Genomic DNA, 11,500 nt, shown 5'->3' with positions numbered 1-11,500 from the left:
TTCATTTGATGCTATTGCAAGTTGTTAGGCTACATGTCAAACCTAACTACATGCATACTTACAGTGTTGCATCGAATAAAATGTACAACTTACCCATTGCTTTACCTGACGATTTCATTATCTCCATCAATACACCCATGCGTGCTTTAACCACTTCATCAAGGGATTGCCCATCAGTGTGTTTCCACGTCTTGGATTTCCAATTGATGGAGAACCATACGGGGTGTAAAACAGCCCCTTCTGTTGGTTGGCGAAGTTGGAGGTTGACATTTTTATTCCTAAGACGGAGACATAGCGTAGTCTTCCCGGCTCCCTCCTTGCCGGTAAAAACTACGCGTATGTGTCGATATTTTTCTGTTTGCCCCTTAAACAGTGCCAAATATCTGTTGTAGTTCCCTGTGTTTTTAAATATACAATGAAAGTTCAGTAATATTTGGTATTTATAACCAGATTGCAATTACGACCTTAACAATCAGGAAGCGTACATTATTGTATTTATTAAGCAGAATGCGTTTCCTGCGTTTACACTCGACGAGATGTACTGCGTTTTAAGGTACTAAATTATAACACCAGATACATGTGGTAAGTTGTATGATGTATCACTGTATCAAAATAATCAATCAGCATACATCGCCATATACATACCTTATTGATATTTCCGATCGTATAACTTTTAGATAATAATACAAAAGATTATAATTGAATTTTTCAGAATCATTACGGTAGTTCGACATAGCTCTCAAGCTGGTCACACGAAATTTAGATGTTATCTATTCCACAAATATATATGTATTTTTATTTTATTTATTTTGTATTCAATTTCAAATTCTGTTATAGAAAATGGCATGAATAAGGACAAACATTTAAATTTGTGTATGATAAAAACAAAACAAAAAAAAACAAAAAACAAAAAAAAAACCGAAAGGGCAAAACTAATCTAGATCAGAGACGCTGACCATTTTTATAATTCTCCTTTTAGATTTGTAGACACTGCTGTATTTGAGTGTCAATATTATTATTTTTATTGTTATTTTAAGATATTAACATTTTGTGAGTTTTTAATTCAAATTGATTTTTTAGACTGTTGAAATGAAGTTGTAATCCAAGTCATTTAGATTTGTAAATATATTGCTTGGAATGAGTAATATCAGGTTATTTAGTTTGAACTATGTAAATTTAGTAATTTGCTTGCCAAAAGTAAATTACTGTTTATTGAATCTAAGTTTTAAGTGATGATATGGATCCTAAAATGCACAAGTGATACATGTTTATAACCCCGTGGTATATGTGTTATTGTTTCAGGATGAGAATAACAGAATTTACAGATGTTACTGTATATCTTTTTTTATTTTGAATACATTTTTTGTAGTTAGAATTCTTTGGTTTACTCTAAATTGCAGGCAATTAAGTTTGGAACTAGTACAGGTATTGAAAGGATATTTGTTTCAATTTTCTTCCATTTATATACACTAATATTGATTGTTTTGATGCCATCTATTCTTAGTAATGGGTTTAACTTGTTTCTTTATCCAAATGGTATACATTTCATGAGCATCTAACAATAATTTGACATTGATGAGTATATTGGGAGGTCTATTTTATTCTGACCTCAAAGTTTGATCGATATTTTTTATGAATAGATTAATGACGGTTTTTATACTCTGATATAAATGAATACGAATATTAAAAAAATTCATCAAAACTATATAAGGATTAATCTGTTTTTAGGATGTTATAAATAAAGTGTATAGGTAGCAGTGTACACTAAAAATGCCCAATTCTGATAAAAATAGGCACATGTTTAAAGATATGTAAACATAACCAGTTTACCCTACCTATTACCTATACTTAATTATATATATTTGTAATATATGCCACATTTGAATTTTAATACAACTGTTAAGGATAAGTAAACTTTTTTTCTTGCTTTTATACCTTTGAAAACAATGGCATCCACGTCAAAAACCTTAAATATTAAAAAATAAATCAAGATTTTTTACCCACAATGACACCATTCCCTGCAGAATTTTTGTCCCGAAAGCTATTTGAAATCAAATATTTCTATCCCAAAGACAGAATTAATTTTATTTCAACATCTGTTTATTATTAAGTTTTTTTTGCTATCTTACTTCGTCTGCTAGATACTATTTTCTGCTGTGTGCAAAACTAAAATTTCGGTGTAAACATACTGACGGAAAATACGGAAATTTATAATTTTGTGTCCATTTTTATAAAAAAAAAACAAATGTGAAGCCTGTATATACTACTTCATAATGAATAAAACAATTATTGTATACATTTATTTTTCTTTACTTTTTTATGCATATCATACTACAGGAGTTACTTCCTTAACCCGAAAATCACCCTTGGTTGTCCTACTGTAGTCTGCTACATACCTTTTTTGAACCATGCAATATTGAAAATGACGTTTTTGATCTATTTTGATTGCACTGTTATTTAAACATATTTGATTTTCAAGAATGTTTGATTTGGATTGTTTGCATTAAGACTCTTGCGACAGGCATCTCAGAAGACATCTTTCCATTTTTGTATCATTATGTTTTATTTCGTCTTTTAATATATTCAATTCTGGTATTTGCTAAATTTTGTTTATCAAAAATGATTTTAGAACAATATTACCATTCCATACTTTTTATATATACGACTGTTTCCCAGTTGTTTTAAGAGCGGTTATGAACGAATTTAGTTAAAGCATCTTGAGCCCCCTTCTTCATATTATAGGTCCTCCATTCCACAGAAAAAAATAAAACAGATTGCTGATATTCTTATATCCTTTTATATTTCCTTAGGATTTGAAAGTGAAATGAATAGAATATCAAATTGAAATATTAGTAAAATTTTGATAACTATTTTAACCTATTAGTGTTAGCACTTGTTGTTACTAATTGATATTAAAGACTTAAGTCTATGTAAGTTTTTTGTCAACATGAAGTTAAGTATCTTTGTGTAAGTCAATAGCATATTCTATGCTAAATATGATGAAGCTTTTACATTCTCATTTAAGTCAAAATTTGAAACAAACTTGTTTTTACTATATCTTTTACTGCCAATCCATACTACCTAGGTCTTAGAGAAGTTCATTTTTAGTTCAGAAATACCAGGAAAAAAGTTTAGAGATTATAATGTTTGATCTAAAGGTTTCCTTGAGTCATCTAAAAGTAGATGTGTCATCAGCAAATTGTGATAAGAGGATTTCTTCTTTAATAATCATACCATTAACATTTCTATTGTTTCGTAAAATTATTGATAGAGTTTCGATACTTTATATGAAAATGTATAAGGATATCGGGTCGCCCCTTTTTATATATTTTTTTTATATGAAAGATATCACCCTATGATAACAGCTTTTATTATATTATTCTGAAACAATTCTATCCATTGAATAATGTTCGGGTCAAAGTTATTTTTTCCAAAGTTTTCAATTGTTAAATAGCAATCATGTATGGCGATATATACCTAATATGTTTAAAGCCAGGATAAACAAATGGTATTGCGATATAGCAAAAATGAATTACTTACGTTCTGTTGACAGGATTGGTAAGAGCCAGGCGTGTATGAAAAATAGAAAAAAAAAATGATATTATTTTGCAAATGATCTATCACAAGTATTTTGATTGAAACGTTCTGAGTAACTCCTACTTTTAAATAACAATGATACACGCTATTTTGTGTGATTTGTTGTTTGCATCAAACTAGTATGTTTATTTGATCATTTGTCCGCTTCCAAAAATATGTAATTGATATACCAGAAGCATGACTGATGCTTTGTATTGAATGGATAATTACTGCATCAAAATATGAAACATTTAGATAGTTGTTTTGAATCGCAAGATGACATAAAATTATGCGAGAATCGTCTGCTGATTAGTTAAAAAGAGTATATCTCTGCATTTCAGTAGTCATTCAATGGTTCCATGTCCCCTCAAAATATATAGCAGAAACACTGATGTTTAAATATAAACGGTTGAAAGCGTTTACTATCAAATCACAATCAAATATCTTGATCGAAAATGTATTTCAAAGCATGGGATGAAAATCAATCATTTCAATATGTAATACGTTTTGAAAATGTGTATGAAAATAGTAGCATTTAAACAGTTGATATGGTTGGTGAGAAGACAACATACTTAGGTTATATCGACATTCTTAATTTCAAAAGAAATTATATCATGTCATTTGTGTGTAACAATTAAAGATACACAAACGAATAATCAGACAGTTGTGTATGTTAAGAGGATTTCATCGGTCTTGGCATTTTATAGGAAAAATACTCATGATATCAACAACAGAATTATGTTACAGATTCACTATAACCATATTTAAGATTATAATATATATCTATGACATATTAATTAATCTAGAAAATATTCATCGGACAACTTATCAACCACATGTTTCTTGGTATGAATATGAGATACTGAGGTCTATAATACATATAAAAAGGTCGCTTAAAAGAAGCCAGACACATATGAGATATTGAATATTATATCAATAATTGTTATTTGATAAAGATTGTTCAAATATATGATATGGTTCCTAAAATGACGTAGTTATGAATTAATTCATTTTCCAAAGAATTGCAATTATGGCATTTTGCCTGACATTCAGAACATATACAGAATCCTTAGACAGATGTATATGTTCTCTCGGATTTGATATGTCTGGGAGTTTGATCAGGTAAAGCTGAATTAATAAACATTAGATTAAGGTGCAAGTTTCACTCTCATCATGTCAAGTTTTGATGTAATAATAAATGCTAATATCAAAGCTTTAAATGTTGAAATCCTTTTAATAATTGTAATTAATTACTCTTTTATTGAATCAATATGTAGCAATATGCGTATTATCAGACATAGGAACAAAAGTATTACTTACGTTCTGTAATCGGGTTCACCAGTAGCCAGAGGGATGAAAAAAATATTACATAACTGATCAATGAAATATCAAAAGATTTGATTATAATCGGATCATTTGTATGGAATGAGTATCATTTTAATGTTCATTTTATATCTATAATAAAGCATTAATCCCCAAATTGCAGTTAAACCTGCATTTCTATTGATTTTTCATTTTCAAAATTAACTACCTCGCATGCTATATTTCAACATGGATCTTTTACTATAATATATGTCAATATCGAAGCTTTAACTATCGATGATATTTCATGAATTGAACTGGATCTCCCTTTTATAAAAATGATATTAAGAAATATGAAAAGGTCCAGTTTCGTAAAAGACAAAACTATAACTTACTTCCTGTTGTCATGTTTGATAAAAAAGCATGTTTAAATATTTTGTTTTCAAACCATGTATCACTGGTGTTTCAATATAAACGGTTGAAAGCGTTTACTATCAAATCACAATCAAACATGTTGATCGAAAATGTATTTCAAAGTATGGATTGAAAAGCAATCATTTCAATATGAAGCTTTAACTATCGATGATATTTCATGAATTGAACTGGATCTCCCTTTTATAAAAATGATATTAAGAAATATGAAAAGGTTCACTTTCGTAAAAGACAAAACTATAATTTACTTTCTCTTGTCACGTTGAATATCAAAACATGATTCAGGATATATTTTCAAACAATATGTCACTGGTGATTAAATATATACGGTTGAAAGCGTTTACTTTCTTATCACAATCAAATATGTTGATCGAAAATGTATTTCAACGTATGGATTGAAAATCAATCATTTCAATATCAACAACGTTTTTAAAAAGTGAATCAAAATTGTAGTATTTAAAAAATGGGTTAGTTTCTAAATAGACGACATACTTCGGTAATATCGACATTCTTGATTTCAAAACAAATGATATCATGTCATTTGTGTCTAACATTAAAAGATACACAAAAGAATAATCAGACAGTTGTGTATGTTATGAGCATTTCATCGGTTTTGTTATTGGATAGACAAAAATACTCATGTTATCAACAACATAATTATGTGACATATTCACTATAACCATATTTAAGATTATATATATATACCATATTAATTAATCTGGAAAATATTCATTGAACAACTTTGAAACCACATGTATCTTGGTATGAATATGAGATACTGAGTTATATAATACATATAAAAAGGTCGCTTCAAAGAAGCCAGACACATATGAGCTATTGAATATTGTATCAATAATTGCTATTTGATAAAGATTGTTTAAATGTATGATATGGTTCCTAAAATGACGTAGTTATGAATTAATTCATTTTTAAAAGAATTGCAATACCGGCATTTTGCCTGACATTCAGAAATTATACAGAATCATTAGACAGATGTATATGTTCTCGGGGATTTGATCTGTATTATAGTTGGATCAGGTAAAACTGAATTGATCAACATTAAATTAAGGTTCAAGTTTCACTTTCATCGTTTGTTAAGTTTTGATTTATCAATGAATACTAATATCAAAGCGTTTAGTGTCGAAATCCTTTTAATAATTGTATCAAATCACCATTTTGTGCAATCAATATGTAGAAATATGCGTATTATCAAACATAGAAACAAAAGTATTACTTACCTCCTGTAATCAGGTTCAACAGCAGTCAGGGGGATGAAAAACAATGTTACATATCTGATCAATACAATATCAAATAATATGATAATTTGTATTTCATGAGGAGCATCTATAATGTTAAATTTATTACTAAAATAAGGCATTAACAGCCAAATTGCAGTTAAACCTACATTTCCATTGAAGATTTATTTTCAAAATTAACTCCATCGCATGCTATATATCAACATAAATCTTTTACTATAACATATGTCAATATCAAAACTTCAACTATCGATGATATTTCATGAATTGAATTGGGTCTACCTGTTTATAAAACTGATATTAAGGAATATGAAAAGGTCCAGTTTCGTAAAAGACATAACTATAACTTACTTCCTGTTGTCATGTTTGATAAAAAAGCATGTTTAAATATTTTGTTTTCAAAACATGTATCACTGATGTTTAAATATAAACGGTTGAAAGCGTTTACTATCAAATCACAATCAAATATGTTGATCGAAAATGTATTTCAAAGCATGGGATGAAAATCAATCATTTCAATATGTAATACGTTTTGAAAATGTGTATGAAAATAGTAGCATTTAAACAGTTGATATGGTTGGTGAGAAGACAACATACTTAGGTAATATCGACATTCTTAATTTCAAAAGAAATTATATCATGTCATTTGTGTGTAACATTTAAAGATACACAAACGAATAATCAGACAGTTGTGTATGTTAAGAGGATTTCATCGGTCTTGGCATTTTATAGGAAAAATACTCATGATATCAACAACAGAATTATGTTACAGATTCACTATAACCATATTTAAGATTATAATATATATCTATGACATATTAATTAATCTAGAAAATATTCATCGGACAACTTATCAACCACATGTTTCTTGGTATGAATATGAGATACTGAGTTCTATAATACATATAAAAAGGTCGCTTAAAAGAAGCCAGACACATATGAGATATTGAATATTATATCAATAATTGTTATTTGATAAAGATTGTTCAAAGGTATGATATGGTTCCTAAAATGACGTAGTTATGAATTAATTCATTTTCAAAAGAATTGCAATTATGGCATTTTGCCTGACATTCAGAACATATACAGAATCCTTAGACAGATGTATATGTTCTCTGGGATTTGATATGTCTTGGAGTTTGATCAGGTAAAACTGAATTAATAAACATTAGATTAAGGTGCAAGTTTCACTCTGATCATGTCAAGTTTTGATGTAATAATAAATGCTAATATCAAAGCTTTAAATGTTGAAATCCTTTTAATAATTGTAATTAATTACTCTTTTATTGAATCAATATGTAGCAATATGCGTATTATCAGACATAGGAACAAAAGTATTACTTACGTTCTGTAATCGGGTTCACCAGTAGCCAGAGGGATGAAAAAAATATTACATAACTGATCAATGAAATATCAAAAGATTTGATTATAATCGGATCATTTGTATGGAATGAGTATCATTTTAATGTTCATTTTATATCTATAATAAAGCTTTAATCCCCAAATTGCAGTTAAACCTGCATTTCTATTGATTTTTCATTTTCAAAATTAACTACCTCGCATGCTATATTTCAACATGGATCTTTTACTATAATATATGTCAATATCGAAGCTTTAACTATCGATGATATTTCATGAATTGAACTGGATCTCCCTTTTATAAAAATGATATTAAGAAATATGAAAAGGTCCAGTTTCGTAAAAGACAAAACTATAACTTACTTCCTGTTGTCATGTTTGATAAAAAAGCATGTTTAAATATTTTGTTTTCAAACCATGTATCACTGGTGTTTCAATATAAACGGTTGAAAGCGTTTACTATCAAATCACAATCAAACATGTTGATCGAAAATGTATTTCAAAGTATGGATTGAAAAGCAATCATTTCAATATGAAGCTTTAACTATCGATGATATTTCATGAATTGAACTGGATCTCCCTTTTATAAAAATGATATTAAGAAATATGAAAAGGTTCACTTTCGTAAAAGACAAAACTATAATTTACTTTCTCTTGTCACGACGTTTTTAAAAAGTTAATCAAAATTGTAGTATTTAAAAAAAATGGGTTAGTTTCTAAATAGACGACATACTTCGGTAATATCGACATTCTTGATTTCAAAACAAATGATATCATGTCATTTGTGTCTAACATTAAAAGATACACAAAAGAATAATCAGACAGTTGTGTATGTTAAGAGCATTTCATCGGTTTTGTTATTGGATAGACAAAAATACTTATGTTATCAACAACAGAATTATGTGACATATTCACTATAACCATATTTAAGATTATATATATATATACCATATTAATTAATCTGGAAAATATTCATTGAACAACTTTGAAACCACATGTATCTTGGTATGAATATGAGATACTGAGTTATATAATACATATAAAAAGGTCGCTTCAAAGAAGCCAGACACATATGAGCTATTGGATATTGTATCAATAATTGCTATTCGATCAAGATTGTTTAAATGTATGATATGGTTCCTAAAATTACGTAGTTATGAATCAATTCATTTTCCAAAGAATTGCAATTATGGCATTTTGCCTCACATTCAGAAATTATACAGAATCATTAGACAGATGTATTAGTTCTCTTGGATTTGATATGTCTTGGAATTTGATCAGGTAACACTGAATAAATAAACAAAAGATTAAGGTGCAAGTTTCACTCTCATCATGTATCAAGTTTTGATGTATCAATACATTTTAATATCAAAGCTTTAAATGTCGAAATCCTTTTAATACTTGTATTTAATCACCCTTTTATGGAATCAATATGTATCAATATGCGTATTATCAGACATAGGAACAAAAGTATTACTTACTGCCTGTAATCGGGTTCACCAGTAGCCAGAGGGATGAAAAAAAAATAACTGATCAATGAAGTATAAAAAAAAGATTATTATCGGATCATTTGTATGGAATGAGTAGCATTTTAATGCTTATTTTATATCTAAAATAAAGCATTAATCTCCAAATTGCAGTTAAACCTGCATTTCTATTGAAGTTTATTTTCAAAATTAACTACATCGCATGCTATATTTCAACATAAATCTTTTACTATAACATATGTCAATATCAAAACTTAACTATCGATGATATTATATGAATTGAATTGGGTCTACCTGTTTATAAAACTGATATTAAGGAATATGAAAAGGTCCAGTTTCGTAAAGGACAAAACTATAACTTGCTTCCTGTTGTCATGTTTGATTAAAAAAGCATGTTTAAATATTTTGTTTTCAAACCATGTATCACTGGTGTTTCAATATAAACGGTTGAAAGCGTTACTATCAAATCACAATCAAAAATGTTGATCGAAAATGTATTTCAAAGTATGGATTGAAAAGCAATCATTTCAATGTGATATACGTTTTTAAAATGTGTATGAAAATAGAAGCATTTTATTTTACAGTTGATATGGTTCGTTAGAAGACGACATACTTAGGTAATATCGACATTCTTAATTGCAAAAGAAATGATATCATGTCATTTGTGTCTAACATTAAAAGATACACAAAAGAATAATCAGAATGTTGTGTATGTTAAGAGCATTTCATCGGTTTTATTATTTGATAGAAAAATACTTATGTTATCAACAACAGAATCGTGTGACATATTCACTATAGCCATATTTAAGATTACAATATATCTATATATATACCATATTAATGTATCTGGAAAATATTCATTGAACAACTTATAAACCACATGTTTCTTGGTATGAATATGAGATACTGAGTTATATAACACATATAAAAAGGTCGCTTAAAAGAAGCCAGACACATATGTGCTATTGAAAATTGTAGCAATAATTGCTATTTGATAAAGATTGTTCAAAGGTATGATATGGTTCCTAAAATTACGTAGTTATGAATTAATTCATTTTCAAAAGAATTGCAATTATGGCATTTTGCCTGACATTCAGAAATATACAGAATCATTAGACAGATGTATATGTTCTCTGGGATTTGATCTGTATTATAGTTTGATCAGGTAAAACTGAATTGATCAACATTAAATTAAGGTTCAAGTTTCACTTTCATCGTTTATTAAGTTTTGATTTATCAATGAATACTAATATCAAAGCTTTTAGTGTCGAAATCCTTTTAATAATTGTATTAAATCACCATTTGTGGAATCAATATGTAGGAATATGCGTATTATCAGACATAGAAACAAAAGTATTACTTACGAACTGTGGTCAGGTTCACCAGTAGTCAGGGGGATGAAAAATAATATTACATATCTGATCAATACAATATAAAATAATTTGACAATTTGTATTTCATGAGGAGCGTTTATAATGTTAATTTCATAACTAAAATAAGGCATTAATAACCAAATTGCAGTTAAACCTGCATTTCTATTGAAGTTTTATTTTCAAAATTAACTACATCGCATTCTATATTTCAACATAAATCTTTTACTATAACATATGTCAATATCAAAACTTCAACCATCGATGATATTATATGAATTGAATTGGGTCTACCTGTTTATAAACTGATATTAAGGAATATGAAAAGGTCCAGTTTCGTAAAAGACAAAACTATAACTTACTTCCTGTTTTCATGTTTGATAAAAAAAGCATGTTTAAATATTTTGTGTTCAAACCATGTATCACTGGTGTTTCAATATTAACGGTTGAAAGCGTTTACTATCAAAATCACATAAAATGAAGCTTTAACTATCGATGATATTTTGTGAATTGAACGGATCTCCCTTTTTTTAAAAAAAATATTAAGAAATATGAAAAAGGTTTCCTTTTGTAAAAACAAAAAAATTTTACTTTTTCTTGTCACGTTTTAATTTAAAAAATGATTTAGGGAAAATTTTTTTAAAAACAGTCACTGGGATTAAATTTACTGTTTGAAAGCTTTTTTTTTTATCACAATCAAAATGTTTATCGAAAAAGT

The 11,500-nt window shown here is 28.1% G+C and overlaps 1 long non-coding RNA gene across 1 annotated transcript; it reads right to left on the bottom strand.

Moving 5' to 3' along the window:
• Positions 1–99: 99 nt before the first annotated feature.
• On the bottom strand, positions 100–5,226 carry LOC117324818. Its single transcript, XR_004532070.1, has 3 exons — positions 4,897–5,226; positions 3,643–3,645; positions 100–396 (listed from the first exon to the last, which is right to left on the bottom strand). It is a non-coding gene; the product is annotated as an uncharacterized LOC117324818 (long non-coding RNA).
• Between the last annotated feature and the right edge of the window lie 6,274 nt (positions 5,227–11,500).

The sequence above is a fragment of the Pecten maximus genome, chromosome 4 (genome assembly GCF_902652985.1).
Source record: "Pecten maximus chromosome 4, xPecMax1.1, whole genome shotgun sequence".
Taxonomy (NCBI): domain Eukaryota; kingdom Metazoa; phylum Mollusca; class Bivalvia; order Pectinida; family Pectinidae; genus Pecten; species Pecten maximus.
This window is presented reverse-complemented; position numbering and strand designations above follow the sequence as displayed.